Source organism: Marmota flaviventris, chromosome 2 (assembly GCF_047511675.1).
Source record: "Marmota flaviventris isolate mMarFla1 chromosome 2, mMarFla1.hap1, whole genome shotgun sequence".
NCBI classification, from domain to species: Eukaryota; Metazoa; Chordata; class Mammalia; order Rodentia; family Sciuridae; genus Marmota; species Marmota flaviventris.
Window position 1 is genome coordinate 3,639,500 of NC_092499.1, and position 13,693 is coordinate 3,653,192.

General features: G+C 41.0%; 1 protein-coding gene across 2 annotated transcripts in view; it reads right to left on the minus strand.

The window, feature by feature from the left end:
• Window positions 1-13,693, minus strand: part of Rcor1 (REST corepressor 1) — a 132,875-nt gene that overhangs the window by 31,699 nt on the left and 87,483 nt on the right. The gene's annotated exons all lie outside the window — the stretch shown is intronic.

Below are 13,693 nucleotides of genomic sequence, written 5' to 3' on the forward strand. Positions count from 1 at the left end.
ACAAGCTTAAAAGTAATAAAGAAGAGCTGGGGTTGTGGCTCAGAGGTAGAGTGCTCGTCTAGCATGCATGTGGCACTGGGTTCAATCCTCAGCACCACATAAAAATAAAGATATTTCCATCTATAACTAAAAAACAAAATAAATATATATTTTTTAAAAAAGTAATAAAGAAGCACAGAACAGCATGAAATAAAATAGTAAAATTCCTTTCATTCCCTATTTCCTCTTGCCCCCAAATCTCATGCTCCAGAGGCAATGACAACAGTAAAAAGAGGCTCCCTTGCCCATGGACACAAGAGACCTTGTCAATCAGACATCTCAATCCCAATATTCACATACAAGTACAACACAACCACATTCCTAACTGTGGTGAAACAGGCAACCAATTTAGCAAAAAGAGATCTAGTCGGAAAAAGAATTCAGACTCTTTTGTTAGCATGTATTCTAATACTTGGAGGAATTTTTTTTCGTTAACGAAGAAAAAAGAAAGAAAAGAAAAAAAATCAACTTAATTCAAGCAGCAATATCTATAATGCAAACTCAAATTAATATTAACTTCAATATTAAGGCTCTAATTTTTTATATTTTATATTTAAAATTCAAACTTGATAGTAACTTCACTAAAATATAGTTAAGATTCTATTTACCAGAATTTCAGCAAATAAATCACTGGTTTTCAAGGGGCGGAGGTGGAGGAGGTGTGTGAGGGGTACATTTCAAGGGATATTCCTTGTTTTCTAATTTTCGATGGGGTTGGTTATTCCAGGCAGTCACATGACCTTTAAGTAGATCAATATGCACGGGCTGGGGGCTGGGGCTCAGTGGTAGAGCACTTGTTTCACATGTGTGAGGCACTGGGTTCCATCCGACACCACATAAAAATAAATAAATAATGAATGAATATATATCTATATAAAATCTATATCTATATAAAATCTATCTATATAAAAAGGTGCACCGGCTGAGGGAGCCATGCAGCATCTGTCCTGCTGGAACCAGGCACAGGTGTCTACTGAAGAGTCCATTCTGTTCCTCAGCAACAGGGCTTTCACGGAGCCGAACCATTGTCTTTGACCAGATTTAGCTAAAAATTGCAAGGGAAAAACAAGCATTCTTGGATGCCACTCCATTGTCATCTGCCCTTTTGTATTTTAGTACAACCACTCCCTGGTGGTACGAAGGGTACAAGGTACCAACCAAGCTGCAGCAACTCAGGCTGCCTGTCACACTTGCAGTAATATTAAAAAAACAGGTGCACTTACTAAGGTGGCCTTTTAAATCATGCTGCTTTCAGATGTGCTTCAAGTCCACTGTAAGAATTCGAATATAAAGGAAAGAAGGAGGGCTGAGGCTGTGGCTCAGCAGTAGAGCGCTCGCCTAGCTCATGCGAGGCCCTGGGTTCGATCCTCAACACCACATAAAAATAAATAAAATAAAGGTATTGTGTCCAACCAACTACAACTAAAAAATACAAAATAGTAAAGGGAAGAAGGAAAGAACTCTTCCACAGATCCTTAAAGGAAGCCATTTGGTGGTACCAAGAGGGACTCCGAGGCTAATGCTATCAGAGAATACATTATCAACAGTGTCCACCAAAGGGTGACAACCTGTGCTGAGTGAATGCTGGGGGTGCTGTGCTACTCCATGTTTTGGCTTCCTACAGCAAAATAAAGCCAGCAAGGTCAGGCTGAGTGAGACCCGAACCCAGCTGTCCCTGAGTTCATCCAGCAGAGCCTGGCCCACAGGAAGTGCTGATCCAATGACTGTGATCCCTTCACCACTTTCCTGACTGACCCAGTGATGAATTAAAGGGACAGAAGGCTATTGTTTCTGACTAAGCTCCTGCAATGGGTCCCAAAAAGACCAGGCTAAAAACCAACATCAAGTCCCACACGCTAATGTTCCATGTCAACCACCTATGTGGTGAACTTTCAGTTCATCAGGATTAAAGAGATAACAGCAAAAATTCCCAAATAGGCCAGTTTCAATGGGCATGATAATGAAGTTCCCTAGCTTTAATTGTTACACTTTTGTAACCTGAAATAACCTGAACTTAACTAGCCAATTCCTTTCTTATTGCGCTGTCTCCCAATACCACAGAGAAAAGAATCCACTTTTTGTTCTTTTGTTTCTGCCTCATTCCCCTTCTCTATCTATCATGCTAACCTCTTCTGCTAGGTTGGCACACTTAGTCTGTGGAATGAAGTATGGTACAATTCTAAAGTCAAAAATAAAGCCAATCAAACCCTAAGGACATGTATGAAGACACGAATGGTGTGAACATACTTTCTATACAACCAGACATATGAAAAATTGTGCTCTATATGTATGATATGAATTGTAATGCATTCTGCTGACATAACAAATTAGAATAAAAAATTTTAAAAATTAAAAAATAAGATGGCAAAAACATGTCTCAAACAAAATAATTAAAAATAAAATAAAATAAAGCCAATCAAGATCCCTAACTGAATTTCTGTAAGTTTAGGTTTTCACACCAGGAATTAGCTCTCACAAGTAAAGCTGGGCTGTCACCCGATGGGGAAAACCACACTACAGCAAGCCTTGCTGCCCCCTCTCCTCTGATTGCTCTGGACCACAGTGAACTCTGCACAGACACTGCTGCCATCAGACAGGATTTTTCGCACATCCCTCGGGCTCCACCTGCTCCTCAGCTTTCCTCCTCCTTGATGATCAGAGGGACATGGCACCTACCACTTACCTGCTCCTTCACAGACAGGAGCAGCTGCTGCTGGTCATTATGAAAATGGAAGATGCTCATTTTTAAAACCTTCCACGTGGCCTCCCTAAGTAAAGCAGAAATGAGCTTTCAACCTAAAAAAAATTAAATCTGCTCCCAGCTGCCCTCAAAATACAAAGGATGACTGATGCTTATGGGGGGTGGAGAAGAGAGGAACTGGGAAGAAGAGGCAGGAAAATGCAAGCTGCATGGCAAATGCTCGCAGACAAGAAAACGGACCCTGAAGAACTGTTCCAGAGATGGAGGTCCCGTCTCTGAAAGCAAGCATCTTGATGCTGCCCTGCCCCTAGGAGGTCAACCAGAGTTCGTCCCAATCTGGGAGTGAGGTGCCATTGTGGGGAGAGCCTCAGGAGGGAGAGGTCAGACTATGTTGCTTAGGCTGGTTCCCAAGCTCCTGAACTCAAGCCAACCTCCTGCCTCAGCCTCCCAAATAGCTGAGACTAAACACATGCCACCCCAACCAGTTCTGTGGCTTTTTTGAAAAGACAAGAGCTTACCATTCATTATGTACCATTATGGCAAACACATGTGAATGAGTTTTTTTTATAACATCACTTAAATGCAGAAAAATCTCACTCATCAAGAAAATGCATAAATTCCTAAAACCCAGTCAAATATTATTGAACTGTACTTAATATGACCGCAGCACTATATCACACGCAGGCCAAAATGGAAACGCAAAACCAATCTGATTTCCTGCTGTAGCCTGAGACCACATGCAGGGGACAGAAAAGAACATAAATATATGAAGAAACAGTGCAGACATCCAATGACATAGGGGCACCAGGTAACTAGTCAATAAGGACTGATGATGACAACTCAAGGATAGCCCCCTGTGACCTGGGAGGCTGAGGCAGGAGGAGCACAAGGTCAAGGCCAGCCTGGGCAACTCAGCTAGGCCCTATCTCAAAAAATAAAAGGGGCTTGGGGGTGTGTCTCATTGGTATAGCACCCCTGCACTCAACTCTCAGTTCTGAGGGGAGTGGAGGAGCTTCAACAGCTACATGGATTACATAAAAACCATCGTATACCAAGCACAATGGCTCATGCCTGCAATCTCAGAGGCCTGGTACCAAAAAACAAAACACACCTGAGAGTTACTCTGTGCCAGCCAGTGTTCTAAGCTCTTGACAAGGATTATTATTATTGGTGCTAGGAATTGAGCCCAGGGGTACTTAATCACTGAGCAATATCCCCAGCCCTTTTTTATTTTGAGACAGCATCTCACCAAGTTACTTAGGCTGGCTTTGAACTTGTGGTGTTCCTGCCCCATCCTCCTGAGCTGCTGGGATTACAGGTAAGCACCACTGTGCCCAGAACAAGAATAATCTTTTTAATCCTCTGTGATAATTCTATTATCACTCTCACTCACAAATGAAGAAACTGAGGTTCAGAGATGTTAAATACCTTGGTCAGTCACACACAGCTGATAAATGACAGAAACAGACTTATACACAGTTGGAGTGTCTGATCCCAGAATGTGTGGCCTTAACCCTCCATGTGTAATCCTCTCACTTGAGGAAAGCAGACAAAGGGAGAAGGCTCTTCAGATAAGGACTGTCTCCAAGGGAAAGGGAACTAATAAGCAAGGCTGACCAACACACTCTTATCTAGTAATAGGAGCTAAGAAAGTCAAACTGTGGTTGAGGTGTCCAAGTGATACATGCCTGCAATCCCAGGGACTTGGGCTAAGGAAGGAGTATCACAAATTTGAGGCCAGCCTCAGCAACTTAGCAAGACCGTGTCTCAGAATAAAAAATAAAAAGGGCTGGGGATGTGGTTCAGTGGTAAAGTGCCCCTGGGTTCAATCTCCTGTGCTTAAAAAAAAAAAAAAAAAAAAAAAAAAGCCGTGGTTGAAGTAATGGAAACAGAGTAAAAAACAGATGGATCCTCCTGCTAAGCTTTATTTGCTTCTATATTATGAATTAATCCAAACCAAATGACCTTATTATCACTGGCAAGAGTCTCAATTCAACAGCAAAAGGGAAAGAATGCAGATGAAAACTTCCATAGTAACCTTAATTTACCCTTCCCTCTCCCAGATACTGCAGAGACTCAGAACACCTTGTGATCTTGCAGATTCTATGCAGAGAAATAGGATGACACCAAAGGATGGGCCGAGGACAGAGCTTATAGCCTTAATAGAGCTGCTTAAAAAGCTACTATTGTAACATTTGCAATAGCATGACATATGGCAAAGGAAACATGACTGCAATTTCTCTCAAACTGAACACGCCAAAAAAAATTTAAATATAACAAATACCATGACATATCCTTTTGTTATTAACATAAGGAATGACTTATCACTTCAACTCACTGACAATCAGAGCTCCTTAAATTATGTAAGTGAGGCAATTCTGCCACCTGGTGGGCATGGACATTACTGCAGTTAACATTCTAATGCTCCCACTGACTGTCTTTAGAGAAGAGGGCACAAGACACAAACTATAGTCTGTCAGAGCATGTGACCAACACATCCTTCCAAGTCATGAATAAAATGCATATTCTTTATGGAAATGCTATTTCCCTACTGTAGTTTTTTAAAAACTTCACTTTATAGAATTCAATTTATAGAAAATTCACTTTATAGATTCACTAAGTAAACACAAATCCTACTCAGTCTCACAGACAACCTATTTGACCAATACTATGTCTACTTCCTGATTGCTATGTCCTGAGTTGCTTTTCTTCACCACACCCTTCCATCATGATGTTTGTTCTGCCTCACTTCTGAACCCAGGGCAATGGAGCTGGCGGTTTACAAACTGACACCTCTGAAACTTTAGTTGAGGCCACTGGACACCTTCACCAGAAGCTAGACAGATGCCAGCATCAGTTTTTTTAGATTTCCCAGCCTCCAGAACTTGCGCCAAAATAAACCTCTATTATATTTATTAATTACCCAGTCCCAGATGTTCTGTTCAAGCAACAGGAAATGGACTAAGATATTCTCTATACATATTCTGTATACATATACCAATGACTATAACAGGGACCTTTATCCTCAAAAGTTTGGGGGCTGGGGATGTGGCTCAAGTGGTAGCGCGCTCGCCTAGCATGTGTGTGGCCCGGGTTCAACCCTCAGCACCACATACAAACAAACATGTTGTGTCCACCGAAAACTAAAAAATAAATATTAAAAAAAAATTTCTCTCTCTCTCAAAAAAAAAAAAAAAAAACAGTTTTAATAAGCCACAATACATCATGATCACGTGGGTAGTTCAGAATCCTAAGTTAGACTGGGCTCACATGGATGGAGTCTCAGTTAAAAGTTTTGGGGCTACCTTCCTGTTCCTTTCATAGTCATTACCTTGTCTTCAAGAAGTGCTGAATATTGAACCCAGTGCACGCTAAACATAGGATCTACCACTGAGTTACACTCTCTAGCAGATAAGTAATATTTTAAATTATATAACACAAGATACATAAAAATGTTATATACATCTAATTTATAGAACATAATAAGGCTGGGTGTGGTTGCCTATACTCCTAGCAATTTAGTAGGCCGAGTCAGGAGGGTCACAAGTTAATCATGCCCTGACTTAAAAAAAAAAAAGGACTGGAGATGCAGCTCAGTGGTAGAGCACCCCTGGATTCAATCCCCAGTACTTCAAATTCATGATGATGATGATTATATAAAACCCTTATTCAATTGTAAAAAGTAAAACACAACCAATACCGTGCATGGTAGATAGAAGCTGCATACGTAGCTCCTCATTCCTACCTCTGACTTCTTCCACAGAGGGAGCCCAAGCCTATTACTTTGCACTTGTCAGATCTCTGATGATGTGAATTGTTCACCTGATGTCCTAGTGTCCTGGTGTGGGCAGCCAGCAGGCATGCTACTTAGGCTGGATGCGGTGAAGTTCTGAGGCACTGCATCGCACTGTGTGCAGCAGGTTTTAAAAGGACCTGTTTCTCCTTTCAGCTTTATACTGCTAGGATGGGCACTGTGGTGTGTTCTTCATTTTTATGGCAGTACAGTGTTCTGTGCTACAGCATAGTATTCTGGCTATCCAGTTTTTGTTGTTAAAGCTGCTTCTTTGAATATTAAATATATGTGAATAGATACCCTACTCAACCATGCACACTGGAGTTCAACTTCTGGCATCTATTCCTATCCAAACTCCACCTCTGCATTCTCCCTCCATCCAGGTTCAACTTGTATGACTGAATCATTTCTGCCTGCCTTCATCTCTACAATTCAGTTCTCATTAGTATGAGAGTACATGATCATTAATGATCTTAAAAGTTTCTTACAGGTTAATATTTTATGAGTAATTCTTAAAATTTTTAAATGTTGAATGTGAATGCTTTTATAGATGCTGTCATTGCAATTTTTCCCCAGGGCTATGGTGTTTATCTCACTGGTAGAGCACTTGCCTACATGTACACACACACACACACATACAAAGGCCTCAATAACAGCAGGGTAAGAGCAGTCTAGTCTTTGCTCCAGTTTTCACTCATCTGTGTACACATCCTGAAAGACACATATCTCTCATATCAATAAAACCAACAGTCACTAGAATGCCATTTAGTCTTCTTGGACAAACTGAATAATATATATCTTCCTCTTTTAAAATTCCCATAGCAAACACACAGAATGAAGTGTGTACAGGGACATACCATTCACTTTACCTCTTCCATATCAAATCAACTAACTTGACTTGTCCCTAAGCAGGCAATTGTATACTCAAAATAATCTCATTTGCCCCCATATATATGTAGCTTTGTACAATGTGAACTGAGGTCCAAACTATGGTCTGTGTTTCCTGACACCGACAGGAAAAGGGAAAAGAGGAGGAAAAAAGGCTGCTGTTGTTGATTCTCCCTCCAGAAAGCTGGCTGCCGTAGAAGAGCCTACACAAGTGGCAAAGTCTTTGGCCTCTGCCAACAGCCTGCTGAATAACCCCGTTCCTCAACTACAGGACACTTTCTCAGAGTAATGTGGGGACTAAAATAAACACACATAAAGAACTATTAGCTTAATTCCTTTGTAAATGTTAGCAAGACTCAACCAGAAGCAGTGGTGCAGTTTATAACCACAGGATTAAACAGCTGAGCAGGAGAGATGAAGCCCAGTTCAACTCCCTCCAAGTTTTGCTCCAACTCAGCAGTTCTCAATCCTGACTCATCAGAATTACCCGACAAACCTCCTTCATGAGCTGGTCTTGGGGGCCCACCTTACAGTGCACGTGCACATGTGCACACCTGCATGCCACAGGTCGCCTGACAACAGAGATGTGTCCTCAGAAAGCCATCATTAGGCAATTCAATTCTGCAAACATCACAGAGTCTACGTTCCCACACTGAAGCACCATGATGTCCTAGACAACACAGTCTTCTGGCGCTCCCGTCGTTGATGAGTCTGATGCTGACTGAAACACTCTTGTGTGGTATACACACATTCATATGTGCACAGACATACAGGTGGACTTCCTGCAAATATATGGTGTTCAAAAAATACCATGCATATTTTGGTGAACTTTCATAAATGAGCACACCCAGCTCAAGAAAGGACACACTTGAGGTGTTCTGTACTTTTTTTTTTTTTTAAATGCTCCCAATGTTGTTATGAGGGCTAGTAAATCAGAGCACAACATTTAAGAGTATAGGGCATTGGTTTGCAGCTTTATTTTTGAATTTTTTTTTTAATGGTACTAGGGATGAAACTCAGGGATGCTCTACCACTGAACTGCATCCTCAGACCCCTTCCCCACACCTTTTTTTTTTTTTAATTTTGAGAAAGGGTGGTCTTGCTAATTGCTGAAGCTGGCCTCCTCCTGACTTACCCTCCCGAGTTGCTGGGATTACAGGTGTGTGTCACTGCATCCAGCTCAGCACTCCACATTTTAATATAATAAAAATAATATTTTGAGGGGCTGGGGATGTGGTTCAAGTGGTAGCATGCTCATGTGGCATGAGTGAGGCACTGGATTTGATCCTCAGCACCAAATAAAATAAAGATATTTTATCCACCTAAAATTTAAAAAATATTTTTTTAAATAATAATAATCTCAAGTCACACATGGTAGTGTTTTAATTCCCAGCTTCTTAGGAGGCTGTGGCAAAGACTCACTTGACACCAGAAATTGGTAGGCCAGCCTGGGCAGAGTGAGAATCTAAATAAAAAACAAAACACAATGAAACAAACAAAAATTCCCACATCTCAACAAGCACAGAACTTTAAAGTTCTGACAATAAAAAGATTATGAAAGGGCTGGGGTTGTAACTCAGTGGCTCGCCTAGCACATGTGAGGCACTGGGTTCAATCTTCAGTATCACATAAAAATAAATAAAGGTATTGTGTCCATCTACAACCAAAACATTCTTTTTTTAAAAAAAGGTCATGACGATATCAAAATCACAGAAACAGAAAGAAATGTGGTTTTGTTATTACTACATAAAATGAGGTTTTTTTTACTTTATTTTTTATTATTTTATCATTTTTATTACATTATTATTATTTACTTTATTATTATTATTTTTACTTTATTATTACTATTTTTTGCAGTGCTGGGAATCAAACCCAGATAAACATATGCTATACATATGAGCTATGTATGCCTTTAACCCCTTGCTTTATAAATTCCAAATCACTCGAAACTTTTTCCTTCCAGTGCTCTCTTTAGAAAGTACTGATTTCAAGCCCCACCTCTTGCTGAGGGGTTTTGGGCAGAGGAGAAAAGGGATGGTCAGAAGGTGGACAGAAAGCTCTACAATCTGGAGATTTTGCACGCCGCCTTTCTGGGGCATGTGTCTTCCACCTTCCACAGAGTAGGAGTCCTAGAGGCCATTCAAGCAGTTGAGGGGAAAAAAGAGGCATCTGTCACAGGAAGCTGTCGCACACACTTCACAGGAGTCACTTCCCCTGCAGGAACCAGCTCCTCAGCCCTGAGAGACAAGCAAAGCCGTGAGGACAGTGAGCCTGTGTGCTGTGGGGAGGGGCTTCCACTGCGCCTCCAACAGTTTCATGCCTGAAACTTGTGGGCTTCTTCATCCAGTAAAGAAACCTTCATGGAAGCACTGCAACAGAAACAGCTTCTTTCATACATTCCAAAGTAGGCAGCAGCAGGGTGACATTTTTAAATGAGCTAATGTTTTATACTGAATTATTTTTCCAATGACTCAACAAATCTTTCTGTGTGCCTACTGTGTGCCTAGTGCTACCCCTACAGCAATGACTGGATCATGTGTGTACTTCTGAACTCTTACAGTTGGACAGACACATAATTACACAGATAATTAATTCTAATTGTCATAAATGCCAGAGAAAAAGAACCATGAATGCACTTAGATGGAAACTCTGACCTGCAGTCAAGGAGACTTGCTTGTCTACTGGGGAAGGACACAATACATTTTGGCTTACTCGTGTGTTATTTATAGTAAGGAACAACAAAATCTAAATGTTCACAAATGGGACATGGCTACTGGGTGAAATGGTGTAAGCCTGTCATCCCAGCAATTCAGGAGACTAAGGCAGAAGAAGCACAAGTTCAAGGCCAACCTGGGCAACTTAGTGAGACCCTGCCTCAAAATAAAATTTTAAAAAAGGCTAAGGGGCTGGGATTGTGGCTCAGCGATAGAGCGCTCGTCTAGCAAGGGTGGGACCTAGGTTCGATCCTCAGCACCACATAAAAATAAAGGCATTGTGTTGTGTCCATCTACACCTAAAAAATAAATATTAAAAATATATATATTAAAAAAAAAAGGCTGAGGTGCAGCTCAGGGGTTGGAGCACTTGTCTAACACAAGTGAGGCCCGGGGTTCCATTCCCAGCACTACATGCACACACACTGGGACATGCTTAGGTAAATCCACATTTCAGTTTATTTTTTAATCACAGGAAAAACTGCAGTTTTAAAACTTTTATGTGTAGTATGATAACATTTGTGCTTACAACTAGAGTTCATGGAAGCATACACTAGTCATAGCCATACTGGGGGAGGGACAGGTGTTGAACACGTGCTTTTAGTGTTAAGAGAGGCACATGGGTTGGGCCCCCAGAAACTCTCAAACGAAAAAAATATCCATGACTAGGGGAACTATATATACCATTCTTAACATTAAAACAAACTTGTGTACATATATAATTTTTTCTGAAGCATTTGAGAGTTATTTTTATACATTCTAATCAAATATTGAGCATGTCTTTTCCAAGTATGTATATTCTTACATAACCACAAAATACTAAATGAAATACTACAACGATAATCTGTGTCCATATTCCAATTCAGCTAGCTGAACCCAAAATGTGCTTTATATCTGCTGAAGAATTTTAAAGTAAATCTCAGAGCTGGGGATACAGCTCAGAGTACCTTCCTATCATGCATGAGGCCCTGGATTCAATCCCCAGTATCAAATAAATAAATAAATAGTAAATCCCAGTTATTCATATCATTGCTACAAATACCAATCTAAATGTCTATTCAATGTGAACATATTTTACAGAACCATAAGGCCTTCCTCATACCTAATAAACAGTAGCAAAATTCCTGGATATGAGAAACAATGTGATACTCACAAGATGTCTAAAACCCAACCGCAGCAATAAGAAGTAAAGAGGACACCAGCAAATAAAAGTTGCATCTTACTATGGCAAGAGGATAAACCAGTCTGATCACTTTGGGAAGTTATCTGGCACTGATCTCTCAGAGTCAGCATCTACATTCCAGATGGGACCAAGGAATAGGTCAAAGAACGCTCCTGTAGTAATATCTGCAGCAGTTAAAACTTATAACCAAATGTCCAATGCCAACAGGAAGAAGAGAGAAATCATAACTGAAGAGCTGAGACTCAAGCACAAGAGGGCACAGGCTGATGAGCGAGGGAGTGATGACAGCATAACCAAGTAACCCTGAGATACCCCGAGCTTCTATGCACAGGGGCACTCGGCTCTGTCTGCTGGTAGCCATCCCATTTTAGCCAATTCTAGAGCACCTAATAGAAAGTAGAAATGATGAAAATAATTTTCACACACACAAAAATCATTTTAATCACAAGTCCCAATCTATTTTTTACAGAATGCTGAAAACTAGGTGGTATAGGCTTATGCTCCCCAACCCTGCCCACACTGCAGTCAGAGGTAGGACAGGTGAGAACTGTTGTTATACACCTGTGTCAGAACACAGTGAACCTGTCACCTCCTGGGGCTGCGTCCCCTTGGACCGTAGGCCACATTTGAACTGGCCCATCAGACTGCCCATGTATTCCTCTAGTGCCTATTGGTGCTCAGCACATAAGCGGTCACTCAAATGTTTACTGAGTAAATAAATGCTGACCATGAGATAAGTGGCAATGAAGAAAACAGAGGATTCCAGATGAGCCAAGCTGCACAGAAAATAGCTAAAAACCCTGTACTTGAAAATCTCTATCCCAAGGAAACTCCAAGCTCCTACCCCCTCTTCTTTCACCGGACTACAACGTATGGTACCATCCAATGTGTGCCAAGAGGTCTGACAGAGCTAACAGACATGCCAAGTTCCTCCACTCAGTTTTCCACTATATGGAGAGACACAAAATAAATAATATTTTAGAGGAAGGTGATAATAAGAGGAAGAAAGCAAACAGGGCAAAGACACTAAATGGTTCCTATTTTACTACGTGGTCAGAGAAGGCCTCTGTGACACAGCAACACCACAGTGGTGACAGCAGGAACCGGCAGCACAAGCTGTGTGGACACTGGGAGCTGAGCATTCCAGACAGAGGACACTAAGGAGGACACCAGTGAGCTCCTGAAGGAGAAAAGAAGTCAGGCTAGCAGGGCCTGGTTGCAACTACCAGGTTCTGGAGTGATTTACAGGGAACTGCAAAGCCCAAGGATATTCTGAACACAGGCTGCTCTCTGTTCAAAATATAGCTGGCAAACATTTATTTACCACACACATCTACGTGAAAATACAGAATGTAAGTGTGCACATGAGTATATAAATTCTCAACTTTCATATAATACATAGAACTAAAACTGTGCTGATGTCAAATGTTTATAACATAGGAATGGCTTGATATGTGCTGCAGGTATAGGAAGAGTTCCTATTACATAAAGCTAAAACTTATTTTAAAATCCCTAATATATATCTTACATGTATGTGTTCCTTAACCATTAATAGCCAGCTTTAAAAAAAAAATCATCCAGTTTGACTATCTCTGGTAAAGATAATGATTTGTTTTTATCCTTTAACACTGAGATCCATGCTCCTTACCCTTGTACCAGATTTTACTCATTTTTCTAATTTTTTAAAATGCAGTCTAACACTTAAATAACTGCACACTCACTTACTATATATATCTTATAAAATACATAATGCATAAGTGAGCAGGACAATCTATTTGTGGGGACTCCCAATGGCCAAATGCTGCCTTGCTAACATCAGACCCAGGCAGCAGCAGGCCCTCCTGGGAAGTGTGCTCCTTCAGAAGGTAACCATCTACAGGGACCTCAGCAAGCGCAGGGTTTTCCCCACCAGCTCTAACACACCTCTTTCAAATTCCACTTTTTAAAAAATGAAATATCAGCCAGGTGCAGTGGGCACACCTGTAATCCCAGTGGCTCTGGAGGCTGAGGCAAGAGGATCACGAGTTCAAAGCCAACCTAAGCAAAAGTGAGGCGCAAAGCAACTCAGTGAGACCCTGTCTCTAAATAAAATACAAAAACAGGGCTGGGATGTGGCTCAGTGGTCGAGTGCCCCTGAGTTCAATAAATAAATCAAATTTCAAATCATCCTCAGATTACTCCCTTTCCTAGCCCATCCTTTTCTCTAAGAAGCCCCCACCTCACCCCAGGCCACACATCTGCTGTATACTTGATCATACTTGCTTTGATAAGCTTTGCTTTCCCCAAGTCAGTAAAAGAAACCAAACTGGGCCTAAGATGCAGCCTAACTACACATTTCAAAGCTGAGAATGACTAGTAAAAACAGAACAAAGCTG